Source organism: Sinohyriopsis cumingii, chromosome 11 (genome assembly GCF_028554795.1).
Source record: "Sinohyriopsis cumingii isolate HCF-2022 chromosome 11, ASM2855479v2, whole genome shotgun sequence".
Classification (NCBI taxonomy): Eukaryota; Metazoa; Mollusca; class Bivalvia; order Unionida; family Unionidae; genus Sinohyriopsis; species Sinohyriopsis cumingii.
In genome coordinates this window covers 102944199-102967777 of record NC_142971.1, presented here as the reverse complement: position 1 = coordinate 102967777, position 23579 = coordinate 102944199, and positions in this window count along the sequence as shown.

The window sequence follows — 23579 nt, the reverse complement described above, 5'->3', positions numbered from 1 at the left end:
TGTATAGCGTCAAGGGAAATTGAACATGGGATTTTTTTTTTTTTTTAATTTTTTTTTAAAAAAGGGGTAGGCAATCGAAAGTCATTCTCTTTTCGAGAAATGTGGGTGGCCCTGAAAAGGGCCTTTGGGTTTATGTTAATATGCCCTTAACATAAAGGGCATCTGCGGCATCTTCTTGTCCTCAAGCTGCGTCTTACTCGAGGGCCATAAATCAGTGTCCTCTTGAGGCAACCTTGTCTTTCTACGTACACTCTTCGTATCCACAGACTGGTGTCTGACTTGTCGACAACGGTCCACTTGGACCGGACATACATGAGCATGTCCGTCCTAAACATCATTGAAGACACAAGGGTGGATGATTCGACTGAAACGACGAGAACAGGTGAATCAATGCAGTGAACTGCGCTTATTTATAGGTAGAGGAAGGATTGAAACGGATTGAGTTCATTCACCAATCCGAACACGCGTTACAAAATTCAGTCAGCTCGCATCCAATCCGAAGAGAGCAGTTTGTGACGTCACGTGGTCTATATAGATTCGCTAGCGCCTGTGTGCAGTCAATCTATGCGACAGTGATTCAACATGACGGAAACTCAGAAAACGATTCATTGGGGTGCACCAGCAGTGGAGACCGCCCAAGGGAACACGGACTTACTTTCAGAAGAGGTACATTGGGATTTTGTGGATTTTCTTACCTCGCAAGAATTTGTTCCGGAACCTTCGTTACCTTCTTCATTACCGCAAGTGGAGAATTTTAGACAGAGACAGAAAGAAGAATTGGAGAAATTTATACAACGACAAAAGGAAGCGGAACAAGCTTTTCTCTTACAGCAACAGCAACAACAAGAAGAAGAGGTAAGAAAAAAACAAGAAGAAGAAGAAGTAGCGGCAAAGAAACAAGAGGGTGAAAATCAAACGGTCACCGTACCACCCTTAGTGATTTCAACCAAATCATCATCATCAACAGTACGCAGTCCAGAAGTAGGCCTCGGCCGTGGCAAAGGCTTAAGGCAGTTAAAGTTGATTGCTTAAACTCACCCCTACACCAAAAAGGCCCTTTTCAGGGCCACCCACATTTTCTCGAAAAGAGATACAATTTCAATTGCCAATAACTAAAAAAAAAACCATTTTACCCCTATAGTACGTGTATATGAGTGCGTGAGTGTACGTTCTTATCTTAAAATCAAAACTCAAAGACACTTACCTTATATAATTAATTTATTCTTTTATCCATTGTTACAATCCAATTCAAAATTCACAACAGAACACTTTAAAAAGTCCATAGACTTCTTCTGTCTCCTTGTTTACTCTCTCTGTTTTTTCAATTTCTTCACCGTCTTTTCCTCTTCTTCCTCCTCACTTTCTTCCCTTCTTCTTTTCTTCTCCTTTTTCTTTGCCTCTTGTAAATAGAATTGTCTTCTTTCTTCCTCTTCTTCCTCTGAAGAATCCCTCTCTTCTTCTGACTCCTTTTGTTTCTTTTTGGGGCAATCTGGAGACCAATGTCTTTTTTCTTGACAATAATAACAGGTATCTTGACTTTTGTCTTTTTAGCCCCTTTTTTCTTTTTTGACGGTCTGGACACTCTGAAGACCAATGCCCTTTCTTCTGACAGATATAGCAAGTATCTTCACTTTTATCTCGAAAGGAAGGAGAGTAGTCCGTGGGCTGGTCTGAAGAGAATTTTCTAATGACCCCTCGCAAAGCTCTGATGAAACGTTCGATTTGGCTAGTCTCTTCCATCGTTGTGCTCGGTTAGAGAGTGAAATGAATAGTGAAAGGACAAGACACACACCCTTTTATATACGCTGGTCTGCCATGACTATAAATTAGTCTATGGTGTTTAAACTTGAGTCATTTGACGTTTTTTACTCAAGATGAAACGATCCTATTCATTCGAGAAGAAAGAAGAAGAAAGTAAGAGGCAGAAACGTGATCTATCGCCTCGTACCAGGGCTGAAGTCTTGGCACAAATTCATGCCAGTGATTTTGAAGAGGACATGAGTGAACCAGAATCCCAACCCTCTAAACCAAGTTCGCCACCCTTAGTCAACCCTGAAAAATACTATTCCATTCGAGAGACGGAAAAAGCGCTCCTCTAGAAAATTTAGAACCACGGCTTACAAATACACGGTGAAGTTTAAAGATTTCAAGGCTGAAGTGCCGTTAGAGAAAGCAGAAGTGTTCATCACTGGGGTGTGGGATTCTTTGCTCACCGCACTCAAACAACAATGTCAACCCAAAGAAGACGATCGCTTGAGACTTTCCATACAAAACGACGATTTGAAATCCTCTGTTTGGATCGAGTTTAGCACCCCGGCAGAATTGACCGCTTCCAAAGTCATGGACAAGATTCAACACGTGCAACAATCTAATGACCAGTTTGACATCACCGATGGAAAAGCCACACTGGACATGACCCACGTCTCTCCTCCTCAAGGGACTGGACGCAAAAAGATGTTATTGGTGAACGAGCTTCGCAGCATTAAGCGTAGCCTCGTCCAAATTCTCAACCCTCAAGACCAGATGTGTTTAGCCCGAGCCATCGTGGTGGGACGAACCTATGCCAACAAGAACGACACGACAGAATGGAAAAGAGCCTGGAAAACTATTCGACAATCGGACCGAGCCAAACAACGAAACGAAGCAGAACTCCTGTTGCAACAAGCCGACTTGCCCAAAGACACACCCTGTGGCATTCCTGTCTTGGCCTCTCTTGTTTCGAGGCCAAGACTTTAAGGACGAAAAATACATTCATGTCTATTATCACGATGACCATTTCGATACCATTACCAGTATCACTGCATTCCTGGGATACGGTTATTACTGTGAGAAATGTGACTATGGTTATAATAATCGAGAGCAACACAAGCATTGTGGATTGAAATGCTCAGGATGTTTGGCCTCTCCACCCTGTGTGAGCGAAGGGCCAGTGCCTTGTTCAACTTGTCTGCGCACGTTTGTCAGCCCTACCTGTTACCAACAACATCTGAAGACGCAAGGTTCACAGCAGAAATGTGCTTGTCAACTGCTGAGATTGTGCCCTACGTGTGGACAAGGCATACTTACCAATAATGTCAAGGCACACGTATGTCGAGGAAAGAAAAAATGTCACATTTGTCACCACATCGTGGACTTGGAACACCAATGCTACGTGCAGAAATACCAACCCCCACCAGAGAAAGAGGACGGTCACAAGAAGAAAGGCAATTTCATCATCGAATGCATGCAAGAGACCGGCATTCACATTCCTAATTTCTGCGTGGCTCATCGAGCGTGCGAGAAGTGCATTCAGGAACCTATCTTCAGTCATTGCCCTCACTGCAGCAAGATTCCCGGAGGGCGTGAAAAAATCTTTCGGGGACCGAACACGTTAGCCGATTTTGCCCAATGGGTCTTAGACCCCATTGACAAGACGTGGAGCCAAGAGGACATCGAACGTTACGGAGATTGTCATCGTCATGCCACGGTGATGGCTCACAATTTCTCCGGATACGATGGACAGTTTCTTTTGAGATACTATACGGAACATGGCACCGAACGTCCTAAAGTGACTTTGAACGGAGCCAAAATCATTTTCATGCAAGTGGGACAAGTACAGTTTAAAGATTCGATGAGCTATTTGGCCATGCCTTTGAGTCGAATGCCTAAAACGTTTGGAATGACAGAAATGGCTAAAGGGTACTTTCCACACTTTTTCAATACGGAAGCCAATCAACACGCCGTTCTACCCCATTTACGACCCCGACAACATGCGTACCGAACAACGAGAAGCTTTCTACGCTTGGTACCAGGCTCACGCCTCGGACCCTTTCGACTTTCAGGAAGAAATGCTAAAGTATTGTCGTTCCCACGTGGACATTTTACGACGTTGCTGTGGAAAATTTCGAGAACTGTTCATGGAACACGGAGGGGTCGATCCTTTGAAAGAAGCTTGTACCATTGCCAAAGCGTGTTCCTTAGTGTACAGACAACGATTCATGCCTGAAAACACCGTGGCTGTCATCAGCCCTCAAACGACCCACTATGTCAAACGTCAATACTCGGTCAAAGCCCTACGCTGGTTACATTACTTGTGCGACAAGGAAGACAAATGGATTCAGCATGCCCGCAACGGAGGGGGCGAAAAGACCATCGGAACGCATTCGGTCGATGGCTGGGACTTAGAAAACCCCAAGATCGTGTACGAGTTTAACGGTTGCTTATTTCACGGATGTCCCGTCTGTTACCCTGATCGTAGCACCAAAAATCAGTTTTTACAACGAACCATGGAAGACTTGTACCAGGACACTTGTCAGCGGCACCTAAAGTTGGAACAGGAAGGATACCAGGTGGTGGAAATGTGGGAACACGAGTACGATCACCGTATGAAAACCGATCCCGAGTTTAAACGCCTCGTGGAAAGTTACCAGTTCATGGACCCGCTGAACCCGAGGGATAGTTTGTACGGAGGAAGGACCAATGCCACCTGTTTGCTGTACCTAGCTGACGAAGAGAAAGGAAAAGAAATCAAATACTTGGACGTGTGTTCGCTGTATCCCTACGTGTGCAAATATTGTCGCTTTCCTGTAGGGCACCCACAATTGCTGACGGAACACATCGACATGAAAAACATTCGACAATACGAAGGCTTGATCAAGTGCAAAGTTTTGCCGCCCACGGACTTATACCATCCCGTGTTACCTCACCATTGCCAAGGCAAACTGATGTTTCCTTTGTGTCGTACTTGTGCCGAAACGTGCAACCAAGACCAGCTTTGCCATCACACCCAGGAAGAACGGGCCTTGACGGGGACGTGGGTCAGCGTGGAATTCTTCAAAGCTCTGGACATGGGATACCAACTGTTAGAAGTGTACGAAATTTGCCACTTTCCCGAGACACAACAATACCACAAGGGTGACCCCAGTCAGAAAGGCATTTTCGCCGACTACGTGGATGCCTTTTTGAAACTGAAGCAAGAAGCCAGCGGCTATCCGTCCTGGTGTCACACTCCCGAAAACCAAATACAATTCAAAGAGAAATACTATGAACAAGAAGGCATCACTTTAGACCACATCGAGAAAAACGAAGGCAGGCGATCGTTTGCCAAAGTGATGTTAAATTGCTTGTGGGGTAAAATGGCACAACGACCGTGTTTACCCAAGACGGAATATTTGACAGAACCTTCCCGCTACTTCCAGATGATTCACGACAAAACCAAATACATGAAACACGTGGACGTCGTTCGCGAGGATTTGATCTTGGTCAATTACGAAGAAGATCTGGACTTTGTACAAGACGACCCTTTTGGAAATGTCATCATTGCGGCTTACGTGATACCTCATGCTCGCTTAAAATTGTACGAAGCTTTAGAACTGTTAGGGGAACGCGTCCTGTACTTTGACACGGACAGTTGCATTTACATCCATCACCCGAGTCAACAGCACCCTGACATCGAAGGAGACCGTTTAGGAGCCTGGACAGACGAGCATCCCGACGACAAGATTCTAAGCTTCGTCAGTGGCGGTCCCAAAAATTACGGCTACGAATACCGGGACCCACAAGGAGAAGTGCACACGACGTGCAAAGTGAAAGGACTGACTCTGAATTATCGTACCAGTCGTGCGGTCAACTTTGGGGTACTGAAAGAAGCCTTGCAATTGGGAGAGGATGGAAACTTTAAAGTGACCACCTATCAACCGAACAAGATTGTACGTTTACCCACTCACCACATCGTCAATCGGCCCTTGGAAAAAGTCTATCAAATCGTGTACCAGAAGCGAGTTCGACTTCCCAATCATTTCACCTTACCGTATGGACACGTCGGTATTGGTCTGTATATAAAAAGGAACTCTAGGCAAGATCGATAGTTCATTGTGACTACCAAGACCGAGCGAACAAGATGAATACTTTCAGAGAAACACAAAACAAGTTGTTTAGAAAGGCACAATTCAAGTGTGAGGCTTCTGAAGTGGAATGCGATTGTGAGCATTGCGATGGGTACGATGCTGTACGTTGTGACCTTAGCGATGCCGTAAAGCATCATGGGAACTTTAGTGTCACTACCCCTATCATGGAAAGTGATGCTGTGCGTGTCAAACCTGAGGGATGCGAAAGCGATGCCACTCGTCCTCTTGGACACTTTACTGGGTTTCGTTTTAGAGGGGAATGTTCACCTTCACGTCTACGGATGTCATCCAGCCCTGAGCAAACTCCTACCCATGTCACTCAACCCTCATCGAAACGAACCTGTGAAAGACGAATATTCGTTCCCTGTGCGTTTGTCGGAATACTGCGACTTTGAAAATCGTCTTCAATCGTTCAAAGGAAAATGGCCTAAGTATCTGGGAGGACCGACCCCCGAAGAATTAGCCAGAGCCGGATTTTTCTACTTGATCGAAGGAGATAAAGTCAAGTGCTTCAGTTGCGGTGTGTCACTTCACCACTGGGAACCAAAAGATTCGGCCTACGTAGAACATGCTCGATGGTCACCGAATTGTCATTACTTACCCTTAGTGGGACCGAGACATTGAAGTAACTTACCATAATCTGTTCATGGATACTTTACAAGAGAACATTCGTGCTTTGCCTGTGGAGTTGAGAGAACGCATTTACCGAGAGCTGGTCAAAATACAAGTGAAACGTAAAGAACAATTGCATCCGTTACGTCACCGGTGTTTGAACCACTGGCACCTGAAGGCTATACAACGACTAATTGAGTTGAAAGTGTTCCATTGGACAGACATTGATCAACGACCCCTGGTTTTAAAAAGGAATGGTTTGGTATTGACGATTCTATCTACTACATTGTAAACGTACTGCATCGAATTCCAGAGGAAGAGTTAACGAATTACCAACATCTTTTACGCAATGTCGACTTAGTGAAAGAGGAAACTTCTGAACGAATTGTAACGTGTAGATTAGTATTTAAACGATTTAGATTCGACAATGAATTAAAACCATGTCTGTGCAAACAGTACATGTCTTGTGTCAGACCAAAGAGGATTTAGCATGACCTATTCATGGATACTTTGCTAGAGAACATTCGTGCTTTGCCTGTGGAGTTGAGAGAACGCATTTACCGAGAACTGATCAAAATACAAGTGAAACGCAAACTCAAAGTTATTCAACCGTTTTTAAATTATGTTCTGTTCCAAAGTACAAGAAGACTGATTATGAGTGGATATTACATCAGGCACAAAGGTAAACGAGGCTATTGGCCACCACCCAAGGATTCCAAAAACAGTGTATATACTTATGGATACTTTACAAGAGAACATTTTGGGCTTGCCTGAGGAGTTGAGAGAAAGGATTTACCGAGAGCTGGTCAAAATACAAGTCAAACGTAAAGAACAATTGCATCCGTTACCAGATCTTTAACCACTGGTACCTGAATGGTATAAGAGAACTGATTCGTCAGAAATTGTTTCAGTGGTCAGACATTGTTCAATACTTCCAGGGCTCCGATGATCCACGTGTTGATCATTTTGGTTACTTCGAGATTCACCTAGTGCAACGCATTGAGGAAGACAAGTTAAAGGATTACCAACATATTTTACGTGGAATCTACTTAGCGGAAGAGGAAACTCCTAAACAAACTCTGAAGTTTAGGTTACAGTATGCAAGATTTAGATTCCCCACTGGGGAACGAAGATCTCTGGCTAGAAAGTACGTGTATTGTTTCCGAAACAAAGAGACTATAAAAACAGGCTGCCATGCCACGACTTATGTCGTATGTAATCCAACAGATTCCGTGGAAGGAACTCAATGACCATATTCAAACCGTGGATCATTACCATCGATTATTACGAGAATTGTATCTATTCAATTTGGGTCGACAAGTGGTGTGTGTCTTAGTGACTTGTTTTCTGGGATTTCGTTTACCAGCCGATTCTTTGTGGACTCTTTACGATCAGTACTTACCACCCCCATGGCCTTAAATGGTCACGAAAAACTCCTTTTGCTCAAAGCCTTGCGTTTTCATCTGGATACTTCTCGACCTCAACAGGAAAAAAAGATTCGTCAACTTTTAGCTACCCAAGACGTGTATGACGATGTGTGTGTAGCTTGTGACTTACATCCCCATTGGACAGATGTCCGTGCCTGGAAAGAATGGGATTTTGAGGCTTGGACCCAAGAAGTGGCCCAGTATGCACCAGAGTTGTTCAAGGAAAAAAGTTACTTTTCAACCCGTGTTAGTGACGGTGCCAGAAGAACCCGTCACCCAGGACAGGACTGTCGTGGACAGGCCTGAAAGACCCTTTCGGGAGGACACTTGTGTGACCTTACCCCCTACTATAGAACTGGTCAGAACTTTACCCAAAACATGTTCTACAGACACTTGTGTTTATTCCACGTTAATGGTTATCATGTGCCTTTTATCCTTGTACTTAAGCCTTTGGCTTTTATGTATTTTTGTCTTTCGTATTCATGTTTAAAACATTCAATAAACGTGTTCTGAAAAAAGTATATAAACTCTTGTCTTGTTTGTTTTCGTGTCACAAGTGACATTCCTGACACTATGGCTACCTCTGCTGTCTCTGCTCCCTCTTCCTCTACTGTCAAAGTCATCGACGAACACTTAGATCGTGCCAGTTGGGAGGCTTTGTATCTTCGCCATCCTTTTAACATGCTCATTGCTGGACCTAGCGGTTCAGGCAAAACCGAATTCGTCAAACGTTTGATCGAACATAAACATCATTTAATCGATCGACCACCTCAGCGGATCGTGTGGTGTTACAAAGAGTGGCAATCGGCGTACAGCCTCTTGCGAGAAAGTCAAGGCGATTCCATCGTGTTTGTGGAAGGCATTCCTAAAGAAGACGACGGCATCCTCTCTGACTCCCGTCAAACCCATTTGGTCATTTTCGACGACATGTTAGGAGAAGACGAAGAAGAAATTAAACTGTGGTTCACGCGCAAAGGGCATCAAATGCCAGTGTCGTTTACATCACCCAAAATTTGTTTCAACAAAGTAAAGCCCATCGCACCATCAGTCTCAATGCGCATTACGTGGTCTTGTTTAAAAGCCCTCGAGATAAATCGCAAGTGCAAGTCTTAGCCAAACAGTTAGGAACGCCTTGGCTGACTCAGGCCTACGACGATGCCACTCAAACTCCACACGCCTATTTACTCGTCGATTTGAAACCTACGACCCCCGAGGATTTGCGATTTCGTACCCACTTGTTTCACCACTGGTGCCAAGACGGAGGGCCTGTCCTGTACACGTCTCCGTCCTCGACTTAACTTCACTCCACAAAAAAATCTATAAAAACCTCAGACCCTTTTCGTCTGTCTCACACAACGTCAACATTTTGTCCCTTCAGTCGCATCTTCCCGTCAAATTGATTCGTGCCTTGTATGGCATCAGTCGAGAAAAAAATCCACAAATACGAGCTCGTGTCTTAGAAGCTAGTCTCAAAGAAGTCTTACGATGGTTCACGGTGACGGCACGTCAATTACTCCAAGGAATCATTCAGATTCCTCATCAAACCAAACGCTTTTTCTATCGAAACAAAGTCGCTTTGGTCCAACTGGCCGATCCCCGCATCGACACTCAAACCAAAAAACAAATCATTTTGAAACCTGGAGGGAGCGGTACTCTAGGAGGGGTCATCATTCGCTCTCTCTTAAGATGGGATCCTAATGCCCCCAAACTTCTCCCCAAGAAAAAGTCCAACGAAGCCCCAAGAAGAAGAAAAAGACCAGGTCCCCAAGGAGAACTTCTCCAGTGGCGGGACCCTCCTCTTATCAGACACCATCCTGGAAAAAGAAAAGAAGCCCCCAGAAAAAGAAACAGAGAAAAAATCCCCAGAAAAAGAAAAGCCCACAGAAGAAAACTAGTCGCAAGAGAGGCACTTCGGCCAGGACGCAACCTTACACTCGCAAACCACGGCAGTGACTGCGTCTCCGGCAGCCTCACGTTCATCCACTTCTCCGTTGATGACACCAAGAACTGAAGAGTACTTGGAGACGTTGATCACACCAAGAACTTCTCCGTTCATGACCCCAAAAAGAACTTCCCCAGTTCCAGGACCCTCCAATTTAGTGGCAGTGGCTGCTGCTCACAAAGTACCTTCTCCCAATATCAAAGTCCAAGAAAGATCGGGCATGTTACAAAGTTTACTGGATTTGTCCAAGCAAGAACTGGCTCGATTTAGTCCGTTACGTACCCCTGCACGACGTGTCATGCCTGTCCTCAAAGTGATACGACGTAAAGACATTCAGTGGCGACGCGTTCCAGTATAAAAAGGGCCTGTGACCAAGTCGGGGTATCAGTGTTTTGGTGCTCCTGAAGATGTCACCCTCCAGAAAACCCCAAGGAAAGAAAAGGAAAGGACTGCCTCCTCGTTTAGTCAAACATGGGGACATGTTATCTGTCCTGTCCAAAGCTTCTCCACCCCTACGAAAAAAACTCATTCAATCGGCCTCCAAAGAGGTCATCGATACCGTGTGCGAATGTTGTTTGAACGTCTTGAAAGGCACGATCCCTTTGTCCAAACACCAGAAACAATGCTTAGGCAAACATCGTCACGTTCTTCGCCAAATGGTTCAAAAGAAAATTCCCATTCGTCAAAAGAAGAAGATGTTGGTCCAACGTGGAGGCATTTTACCCCTCTTGATAGGTCCCTTACTGAAAGGAGTCTTGGGAACCATGTTGGGAGGACTGGTAGGAGCAAGATAAAAAGGCCCACGGAAGTCCCAAGATCTCAGAATCGACCCCTGACAACCCCATGGAAGGACGAAAACTAGCTTTAGTGCCTTACAAACGATGGATGGAATACCATCGTTGGCAAGAACAACGCACCCCGCATTTACCTCCCAATCCCAATTTGAGCGAGATGTCCCAGTTACAACACGAATTGCAGTCCTTGATGGATCGCCAAGATTTGTCCGAAACAGAAAAATCGCAAAAGTACGGTCAACTCTTGCAACGACTGCAACTCTTTCACCAGAAAGCTTTAGACGAAACAGTTCTACCCACTCTGAAAGATTTTAAGACCTTGATGAAAAGTCCAGCACCATCACCAGTACCAGTACCACCACTACCAGTGACCAAGACAGAAAAAGGAAAAGAAGAAGAAGAAGGGTTTCAAACTCCACCAGAAAAAGTACGCAAGTTAACAACACCACCTACCTCCAGAATTGGATGGATTAAAAAGATGATGGCCACCCCTTCTTCATCACAAGAGAAAAAGAAAGTGAAGACAGAAGTGAAGACAGAAGTGAAACAAGAACCGATATCCCCCGCTCAGACATCCTCCTCTTCAACACCTATTGCCGGTCGCACACGCAAAGCATTACAATCCAGAAAAATACCCCAAGAGAAAAAGAGTAGCATCTTCCAAGAGTGGGTCCCTTATTAACACACAAACAAACACAAAAAAAGAAAAAAATGGAAAAAGTCTTAGCCAGCATTTACTACGATCCCTCCCGTCCTGCAGGTTACGCAGGAGTTCAAAAATTGTATCGTGCTGCCAAAACTCGACTGAAAAGTCTTCGTTTACCTCAAGTGCAACGATGGTTACAAGAACAAGCTACCTACACTTTACACAAACCCATTCGACGCAAGTTTGCCAGAAGTCGCACCCGAGTGGAAGGTATCGATCATCAATGGCAAGCCGATTTAGCCGATGTCTCTCATTTGGCCAGCTACAGTCGTGGCTACAAATATTTGTTTCGTGTCATCGACGTCTTTTCCAAATTTGCCTGGGTCGTACCCTTGACTTCCAAATCGAGCAGCGAGTTAGTGCGAGCCCTGCAACGGGTGTTGAAACAAAGCGGTCGTCACCCTCTTCGATGGCAAACGGACAAAGGTACCGAATTTCTGAACCAAGCTTTCCAAAAAGAATTAAAGAAAAGTGACATTCATTTTTTTACCACCGAGAATCCCGAAACCAAAGCCAGCATCGTGGAACGTTTTCAATGCACTTTGAAAGAACGCATGTGGAAATATTTTACGCATCACCACACTCTGAAGTACATCGACATCTTACTGCACCTGGTGCAAGCGTACAACCAATCTTACCATCGAAGCATCGGACGTGCCCCGCAAGAATTTACTCCCGAGAACGAAGTGTTGGTGTTTGAGCGTCTGTTTGGTACGTCCCCGACGAGGGCTGTCCCCAAGAAAAGTGGAGAGTTGGCCGTAGGAGATTGGGTGCGCATTGGCAAAACCAAACGCACTTTCGACAAAGGTTACTTACCTAACTGGACGACCGAATTGTTTCGTGTCACTGGACGAGTGCATGGTCGTCATCCTACCGTCTATAAATTGGAAGACATGAACGGAGAAGTGCTCAAAGGAACGTTTTATTTGCCCGAGTTACAACGTGTGACCAAAAAAGAAGACGACGTGTACGACATCGAAAGCATTCTCGAACGCAGAACCCGTAAAGTGGGCAAACGACGTGTCAAAGAAGTCAAAGTACGTTGGAAAGGATATCCACCCAGTTTTGATTCTTGGATCAACGCTTCGCAAGTCATCGACTATAAAAAGAAGTGACCATCATGCCTTTTCACACAGACGCAGCTACGTCGACCACTCCTTCACCTAGTTCTTCTCTGCAAGATTTACAAAAACAACCCTTGTGGGTGTGGTGTGGAGAACGTGTGCCTAAAACTCAAATCGTCTTTTTCTGCCAAATCTTCGTGGTGTATTGTGTCATCGGGGCAGCCATTGCCAATTTGAGTTTGCAACAAGGAGACAAACAATTGTGGACCATTTTATTGAGCAGTTGCATCTGTTACCTGCTTCCCAAATCCTCCCTGAAATTCTCTTCGAACGGGAACCACGGGAACCTTGTGTCCAGTGCCAGTGCCAGTCACCACTCCAACAACAACCACAACCAGAACCCCATTTTGGGCGGAGACACGCCTCTGACGTCCAGTAACCCCTCGGACAGCCACAGAACTCTGGAATTATGAGTCACCAAAACCAATTTTACTTAACCTTACCCAGTGACAGTTCCATGGAGGTGTTTCCCCATAACACGTTGTGCTGTTACACGGCCAAATTACCTCAGGCCATCCCGTTAGATCAAGAAGCCCATTGGGAAGTGGCTTTAGTGGAAATCATTCACCCGACTCAAGTCCTCAATGTCCTTCCCAATCAAAATTTTTTTACGGTGCAAGTTCATGACGAGCAAGTGCAAAACTACTTGGATAAGAATGACAAATATGACAAGAAAACCCGTAACACAGAAAATCCAAACTGGACCGACTATCACTTGTTCATTCCCCCAGGCTATTATTTTAGTGGTCAACATTTGGTCAACACCATAGCCTCCAGGTTTAATGTCGTGTTTCTGAAAACTTTGGAGAATGCCAGAAAAAGTGTCACCCTGGAATACCACAAAACAGCTCGTCGCTTCCTGATGAAATTTCCTGAGGGAGGTAAAATCCTTATTTTGTCCTGAATTGTTTGACATGTTGGGTGGTGACATGGAGATGAAGAAGAAAGTAGAAAAAGAAAAAGGCGAATTACTAGTCATTTCTGACAACGATACTTTTGCCAAGTATTTTCGTACCCCGGTAGAACTGAACCAAGGACTGAATTTGATGTTCGTGTACTCCGATGTGGTGGAGTATAACGTGGTGGGACACACCTCTGTACCGTTACTGCGTGTCATTCCATTTCAAAGTGGATTCTGCCACGAACGCTGACGAGGAAGGTGGAAACACTTACCACGTCCACCGCGAATTTGTACATCCTCACTATTTACCTGTCAGCAAGTCGTATTTGGACACGGTCAACATTGCTATAAAAGGAGATTTGGGACAAAATATTCCATTCACCAAAGGAAAAGTCACGGTGAAACTCCATTTTCGAAAACGGTTCTCTCACGACTCGTAAGTCATGTATCCAGTGTATCAAGGGGTTGCTCGACAGCGAGGACACGGTTTAGGAGATATGTTAAAATCGGCCTTTCGTTCGGTGGCCCCGGTGTTGAAACCGATGGTGACACGCGGATTGCACGCCTTGAAAGATGCGGCACTGACGCAAGGCAAAGAATTTCTCCAAAATGTCATCATCGACAAACAAAACCCTAAAGAAGCCTTCATGAGGGCTGGCAAAAATGTCTTGCTGCAAACGGGCAAAGACATTTTAGGCCGACGAGACACGCCTATAAATGCCCTGCACGCTACCGAGTCAGGCATTCAGCAAGGACAAGGCAGAAAGAGACGACGAAGAAAACACCCTTTCACCAGACTTCAAGCTAGAAAGGCCAAGAAAAAAAGAACCGTTCGAGACTTAGACGTTTTCGATTATTGAGACACAAAGAAAAATGATGCACCGAGAATCTTGCGCTTGTTCCAAGACGGAACTGGACCTGTTTGCCATGCCCCCCACGATGATGACGATGCAAGAATCCCAATGGGTGGAATTTCACCCCGTCTCCTCACTGACAGATTCCGCTCCCATCGAGTTTGAAATCAAGGGACAGCCCGAAGATTACATCGATCTGAATAGCAGTTACTTGTACTTGAAAGTCAAAGTTCTAGATAAGGATAATGGTGGAGTAGAAGACACTGAGAATATAGCTCCCGTCAACAATTTCATGCATTCCTTGTTCAGCTCAGTGGACTTGTACTTGAATAACAAACTGGTCAGCAGCAGCATGGATACTTACCCTTACCGTGCCTACCTGGAAAATCTCTTGACGTACGGAATAGATGCCAAGAACACTCATCTCAATGCTTGTGTGCTATGGGAACCTGACGAAGAGGCCAAGTTTGACCTACTAGATAAAGACAATGACGGCTTTGAGGAAAGACGAAAGAAAATCTTAAATAAGAACAGTTTAGAACTGATGGATCGTTTGCATTTGGACATGTGGATGCAAGAAAAGTATTTGCTGAACGGGGTAAATATCCGCTTGAGACTGAATCGCAGCAGTACCGCTTTCCATTTGTTGGCTGATACTGATGCTACTAAGACTGGCACTCCTAAAAGCAAAATCGAGGAGGCCAAACTCTACGTACGACGCGTGGAAGTGTTACCCAAAGTGGGAAACGACATCAGTCAGACGTTGAGCAGAACGACCGCCAAGTATCCGATACGTCGCGTGGAAGTGAAAACCTTCACCATTCCCAAGGGACAGCGATCCATGATCGAAGATCATCTGTTTCAAGGACAGTTACCCAAACGTTTAATCCTTGGTATGGTCTTGAATACAGCCTTCAACGGAGCCTTCGCTGAAAATCCTTTCCACTTTCAACATTTTACCGTGTCCAAGATCGAAGTCAGTCGCGATGGCAAGACCTTGTGTACCCGACCTTTCGAACCTGACTTTGAGAAGAAGAATTACTTAAGATCGTACTTGTCCCTGTACGAAGCCACCGGACAGTTATGAACCAACACCAGTCACGTCCGCGCTTTCACTATAAATTGAAACTCGCTGGGCAGTCTAGCTACCCTTGTTGATTGATCAACACCAGAATGAATACCAGAATAAGCGATGTGATGAAAGAAATAAAGGAGGAGAAGGAGGATGAAGAGGAAAGGATAAGGATAAGAGAATGGAATGAAAAAATTGAAAAAGTAGAAGAAAATGAGAAGAGGAAGAAAGAAGAGGAGGAGAAGAAGAAAGAAGAGGAGGAGAATAAAAAGAAAGAAAAGAAGAGAAAGAGTGTAAGGAGAGAAAATAAGAAGTTGGTGGAGAAAAAGAAGAAATTAGAAGCAGAAGAAAACCAAAGGCCCTTTTCAGGGCCACCCACATTTCTCGAAAAGAAAATGACTTTCGATTGCCTACCCCTTTTTTAAAAAAAAAAATTTAAAAAAAAAAAAAAAATCCCATGTTCAATTTCCCTTGACGCTATACAGTCCCACCCTGTTTAAATTCCTTTTGACGCTATACAGTCCCCTATTCCCATGTTCAAATCCTCTTGAGGCTATATCGTCCAACGATTTTTCTCCATGTTAATTTCCCTTGAGGCTATATCGTCCCACGATTTTTCTCCATGTTAATTTCCCTTGAGGCTATATCGTCCCACGATTTTTCTCCGTGTTAAATTTCCATTGAGGCTATACGTTCCCAGGGGTGTCTGTAATGTTAATTCCCATTGAGGCTACGGTATCCCACCTTACTACTTATATATATATATATATATATATATATATATATATATATATATATATATATATATATATATATATATATATATATATATATATATATATATATATATATATATATATATATATATATATATATACATATATATATATATATATATACATATATATACATATATATATATATATATATATATATATATATATATATATATATATATATATGTATATATGTATGTATATATGTATGTATATATATATATATATATATATATATATATATATATATATATATATATATATATATCTGAATTTCATTGTCGCTAATGATAATATATTTTGTCTATCAAAGAGCAATGGATCAGTTCTATAACATATCTTTAATGTTACTAAGCTATTTAGTTCCCCAACATGATATCTAGCTTGACATCTGTTTCCTGCACTGTATTAAAGCTCACTATTTCAAATTCATACATATCTCAAGAACTTCAGTCCAGCCTAACTTGAAACTGTTTAGGCTCAATTAGACAAATGCAGATAAAATGGAGGAAGACGGATCTCCTTAAAGGCATTTTGATATTTATTTAAAAAATCTATGAAATATGGCCATTGATATGATGTGAATAGTGATGACCTGTTCCCTGAAGTACTTTGCTTATTTCACATAGCTATGCACCAGCGAAAGATAAAATTATTTTGATTGGTCGAATTTGTTTTGGAAATACTATTTACGTATGTTCCTTACCTTACTTGTAATTAATACGGATAGTGATTCTTTACTTTGAATTTATTTTAAATATATATGTGTCCCTCCAAAAAGACATTCAAGGACTGCGCGATTTAGAAAGTTAAATATTAGGGGCAAAACATGAGAGATTGTTTAATTTAGAGTTTTGTATATTTAATTTGTGCAGGAAATAAAAACATAATCTCAATCAATTGCTTTATCGGTGTTAAGTGTCGCGTAATCCTACGCTTTTTTATAACTTTTTGCCGAAGAAGATGACACTTTGGTTTGGAAGATAATCATTTGTCTACACAAATTACAAAACGCTAACGTGCCAAATGTTGAATGCGCCATTACTTTTCCGAAAAATATTGTTAAAAAATTAACTATGATTTCACAAATACATTTTTACAACAATGATTAAAATGTTTACGTTTTAAATCTTGGAAAAGGTACCTATCAAGGCCTATCTTGTAAGCTAAAGCCAATCGTATCCCCCTATCTTGTATGTTAAATCTATCGAAGGACAGTATTTTGTCTGACATGTTTATTTTTTTTCCCCACAAGTTTACCATGAATATCGACTGACTAGCCATTATAACATATGGTAAATTGTGCATTGCATGTTCTGCACAAGTCAGCTCCAATACGACTAGCTATTTATTTGGTCTGCCGTTGATCTTATCGTAAAAACGGAGTAGACGAGACAGGCACGTGTTTCAGTTTAGAATTAAAAAAAATAAAAAATAAACAGATTGAGCACGCGCAAAATTGGTTCCTGTTAATTACTACTGTGGCTTATTAATCTGTCGTCGGCCTTCCTTCATTTATGAAATTATACAACCAGAACATTTCCCCAGATTTCTCATTTTAAAGGTATTTTTAAAGGACTGCCCTGAATAACAAATACAGTACTGACGTGCGAAACAAGATCTGACTCGTTAGATGACTTTCATTACAGCGCTGACAACATCAAGTTTTACTCTGTACCGATGCAGATTTTCGCAGAATTTAACACCATTATTAAGATTATTCTTTCTGTCATAAAATACACTCGGAATTATTCCGATGACCGAAAATTGACAACTTTAAAACCCAGTAAGACAAGTTAGTTAGATTCGGTGTTCTTTACGGACTTTGAATAGTCCATAGTCTTGAGTACAGATAAGCACGTATTCCATTAAGCAAATCGATTAAATTTCACGGGAATTCCTTTGATATTGTCCCGAAATGTCATTCATGATAATACGAAAAATGTTAAGCACAGCTGATCAAAGATACTTTCCATAAAGAGGAATGTATGTATGTATGTATGTATGTAATCTTGCTCTAAAACTCCCAAGAAGCCTAAATAAAGAGGGTGTTCATTTCAAGAGATCTAACTTTAGAAAAGTAGGCAGTGAATCGAAAAGGCCCTATCATACGTCCACATGTCAGCAAGATAATTAGTAATGTTTTCCGGAGGGAAAAAAATGATATCAATAGGTTACAATACCTACCCTATAGTTGGCGATGAGTCAGCTGTTAGCTTTTACCTACAAAGATAACAAACTTGCTTTTCGTTCAGGATGTTGATTTTCCCTCTCCATAGGTAGGTACTTCAGTAGATAATTCGTTAGGCAGAAAAGTCGGTAGATAGATAGATACGTAGGTAGGTAGATACGAATATAAGTAGGTAGATAGTTGGATGGACATGCATTTTCTGTAACCTATCGGTATATCGTGCAACCTAAAAACCTATCTTACTTTATTCTTACATACCTGATAACTAATCTGACAAAAGTAACATTTGTTTCCAGGACGGGCATGGTTTGCTCTCCTCCGTTGTATGCTAGGGAAACAAAACGTATCACCATAGTTTAAATTCTTTTTAAGTTACACAGTCGTTACCTTTCACATTGTTCATTAAACTTGTCAAGTATGTATTCCCGTGATGATAAATACCAATTTAGTATACAATTTCATGAAAAAAATCTGCTTTACTTGAAGTTATACCACGATTTTTTAATTATCTTTGACGTACAAATTTAATAGATCTATTCAAACACAAAACATTAAAAAGCTAGTTTCATGGTATTCATACAAGTTATTTTTGCTTATTTCACGGGCCATGAAGTTTCGCGTTTTAACTTACAGAGCTAAGATGTATATCTACCTGTTTTATGTTCCGGAAAAGTAAATAATATTCTTCAGCGTCCAGAAGTGTAACTACAGATGGCTATATGTTTAGTTTGCAACCGCTGGCAGTTGTGAACATTAGTGTCAATATCTATTGTAAAAATTATGGTTAAAAATGAAATCTCTCTCTTTCTCTCTCTCTCACACACACACACACACACACACACACACACACTTGCCAACGTATAATACTTCTAAACTGGTGTACTGCTCAGTATTCCATCCGATTATTTGTATATGTGCATCATTTTTCTGTCAGTGTACGTGGTGCAGCACTTTCGAAAGTTTGTTTTGAAATTTGCGTGCAGTCAGGTTTGCCTTCTTGCATTATTCAGTATTTTCAACGTTTTTCCCATATGAACTAATCGAAGTATTATATCAACTTATTTAGTCCGAGTTGTATAGTAGGTTCATATTCCTTCATTGTCAGTTTAAATAAGATCACGCTCATTCTGACAAAACACATTTCATTGCCACGTTTGTTTTCTTCAGTGAAGATGTCAACACGACTTTTCATTTTAGCTACATGTGCCGAGTAAACTACATCAATCAACGACCATAAGACGCGTATGTGAAATTTATTGATTGTAGAATGCATTTTAAGATTATATGCATAACTTTCATTATATAGTTCCAATTTCCACACCAATCTGCTACAAATCAAATCAGTTAATACAAGAATTGGCAAATAAATGAATGTAGCTGGCAAATTAAGTCCGTGTGTGTATTACTATAAATGATAATTTGATTAGTTGAATGATAATTCGTTTTAAGTCATTCCGAAAACTACTGGAAGAACTGACAGTTTCATATTTGGTTGTACAATAAAATTGGCATAACTTGAAATAAAATATTACGATACCATATGTGTTAATAAAAAAGTGTTTGATATGAAACTATCCATTAATGTACAACCTAGACAAATAAAACTAGTCTTATAAAAGAGGTTTCTGGTGGATAAATAAGACTGACAAAACAGAAGAGGACTTGGAAATAGACTGCTTAGTTTCACGCTGACGTGATGTGTGTGAATAAAGAAGCAAAAACATTGATGAGGAAGCTTACAGATCATTACTGAGGTGGTTGAGGGTGTTTGCTTTTCGACACTAAAATTGTTGAGTGATAAAGTTAATATCTTCACGTCAAATTTTAAAAAGAAAATATGTTCGCACGCTGCTCTTAAAAGAAGATAATAAACAATTTGTTTTCCTCCAATGTTCCCTATAAATATCTTTCTTTAAGAAGAACACTCTTTAAAAGCCATTAGATATCTTTCGAGTAATATAACATTTGGCTTATAAATACAGTACATACGTATTACATTTCATTAATTGAAAGACTAGGATTCTATAATTTCTCCTGATCCAAAAGGACATAAAAATATGGGAGAACTGCGACTTTTAAGTGGCGATTTGATGAATAAAATGGTGTCAGAGACTGTTAAATGTCTTTCGTAAATTGTCTATAGTATTATGGAATAATAATAAAAATATGAAGGAAAAAAGAAAATGCAACAACAACAATGCGACAAAACTAAATTATATTCCTCAAGGTCATCAGTATTCGTAAAACTTAAGTCCAATATATGCTTTAGCCACAAGATTCTTCTCAGAATTGTCAGTCCGTGTTTACCAATTTATCTAAAATATTAATATTATCAAAAAAGAATTGAGTCCCAGTCTCAGAAAGAATCTTCCACTACAATATATAATCACGTGACTTATATTATAAGGAATAAGATGCCTTATTTGACAAGTGGGAAAGAAAACCGTATTCTTACAGGAAAGTATTTCTTTTAATTCCTTCGAATCTAGCATAATGGGTATTTGGTAAGACCAGAAGTGGATGCTAAATATTGTAAACGACGCGGGCTATATTACGATGATGCTGGCATACATTTGACTCTGTAGCTTGTTGAAAAGGGACTAAGACAAATGTGACAAGGAAATATCAAAGTTTTCCTGACCAAGTCGTCTAAATCGCCGAGATGTCATAGCGGAGAAGAAAAATAGAATCGTAGATAAATGTTATAAGTTTGCAAATTTGCAAGTCTGCGAGAAATGACACGTATAAAACATTTATTTTTTTTTCATGTTCAATCAGGCACTAATTATTTATATACTCATTCTCCTAAGATTTGTAAGCATATCGCTGGTTTTGACATGATTTCCAATTTTTAACAGAGGGATAGAGTTATAAATTGACTTACGTAATAAACTCCATATGAATTATTTCTCCATTAATTCCAAAATGTGCGTGAATGACAAGCGGTTGAGCGATTCTAAAGGGTAATCAAGAACTAAGTATAAAGCTACAATAGCCGCTTATATCAATTAATTAGCGTTTATTCATAACATATTGTATACAGATAAAATACAGGTAGTCTTTGTTGTTATTTATATTAAAGCTATGGCAAGGGGAAAATAATTTATGGGGGTGGGGGCTTAGTCATGATCGACGGTATTCTGTACATGCGACAAAAACAAAATTAAGACAGAAAGATTAAAAGTAATTCAATTGTTAAAATCCATTCTCAACCAGGTTAAATTTTGTTTGTTTTTATGTTTCGCTTTTAGTTGTTCTTTTTGTATTGCTTCAATGTATTATCGGTACTTCTCTTTAGTATTAAAAAGTAGCCTTTATGACAAGGTAAATCCCAAAGCAAACCATATATCGTACGTACGCACGTGCTTAGGAGTTGCATCTTCTTTTGTGAAGGCTGAAAATGCAAATGTTTTCTTTGCTCGGATGAAGTATTGAATCGGGATCAAACATTCTTTGGACAACCTCTAATATTTCTTTAAAACCATACCGATCTGGATGGTAATGCAAACTACAGCTGTGTAAATTTAATACATCTCGCATTGATCTTTTCATGATTGCGATCTTAAAAACAGTCACCTTTGTGTAGGTAAGTAATATCTATATTCTTCAAGGTCTGTGCGCAGGAAACAAACGCTTATGACATTGAACACAATAAATAATATCAGCCTTTTACAGCTGTGAAAGCTTTTCCTTACACCACAACGAACAGAAGAAGCAGAAAATCAACAGTACTTAACCAAGCTGAAAAATCATATTTTTTCTGCTAAGCGTCCCGTCTTTTTCACTGATCGCGTACAGCTGTTACTTTTCACTAACGTGTATGGATACGTAGCATGTCCCCAATTTCTCTTGCGACACCCTGGTTCAAAAACTTACTCCCGATTGCGTCCACTTCCTTGTTTGTCTACTTTGCAAGGATCACTGCAAACGATCCAATATTCTACTTTCCATCCCCTCGCCTGTGAGTGTTGGTATTTAAATAGGTCACTAAAACCAACCATTTTCAATGGCTTACATTTTGAGAGCACATAAGTGCTTATTTAAAACAATCTTACAAACATTATAATCACAGGATTAACATTTGGACCAATAAAAGACAACTACCGTTATTGAAATTCATAAACAAACCTATAAGATAAGAGGCCACTCGGGTACTTGATGACCGTTTGCATCGCCGGTGTATTCAACATCAAATATTACTCTAAGCGACGAAGATAGCTTCAGACATCTCGTTTTCATCGTGGATACACTATTGACAAAACTTGTGCTGTTAATTTTAAGATGAGACCATGATGTCTTATGAGTTCTAAATAGCGTAACTTTGCACAAAAGACACAACTGTCATTTAACAACAAACGTTTTAGGCATTGTTTTGTAGAAGTAAATGTTATGAAAATACCACCCCACAGCACTCCAAAGAAGAAGACCGCGGGGAGGGGGCACGTGGCTTTGTGTATCAGTAAATTGTGAGCTGATACATTGCTTTTACACGAAAGAGGAAATATATGTTATCAGGAGAAGACAAGTAGTCTAAATGTAGGCATTTGTATTCATCTTGTAATGGCTTCTTTACCTGATATCATTTGCCACTTTTATACTGATATAGCATTTTCTCTTTCCAAATACAGCTTATTACACAAGTTTGAGTTAAATAATAATAATAATAAATAATAATAATAACGTAGCACTGCATCATTGCATTGCTCTGCTTGCATTGTATTTAACCAGTTAGTTATGTTTCATCTTTGTGTAATATTGTTACAATCCCCCACAAATTTGAAATAATTCTATGGTCATACCAAATGATTTTATGGTTATACCAAATGGTTAAAGTACATTTTCTATTGAAGGGTGACATATATTTGGCCTGTTGTGTGTGTGTATTTGTGTGCGTTCAGGATTAAGAGGTTGGTGTCAGGATAATTTGACTAGGCGGGACATGATGATACATGTCTTTGGCATGAAACCCCAGTGCTGGACATCACCTTAGAATGCCACACTGCAGATATCGTAGCAATATGACTAAAATTGTTAAAGCTACGTTAAAAATCTAAAGCACACACACACACACACACACTTACCGTTTTTGGTGGGGCCCCGAGTGGCCGAGTGGTCTAAAGCGCTCACCGTTCCGGATCACTGCCATCTCACCTCTGTCTGCGTATGTTCGAGTCCAAGGCTCGGCTAGCGTGGGTACGTGGGAAAGCCTGCCAGTAGCTTCTCGTGGGTCGGTGGTTCTTTCCTGGGTTTTCCAGGGTTCTTCCTCCACCAGTTATACTGGCCGCCATATATGGC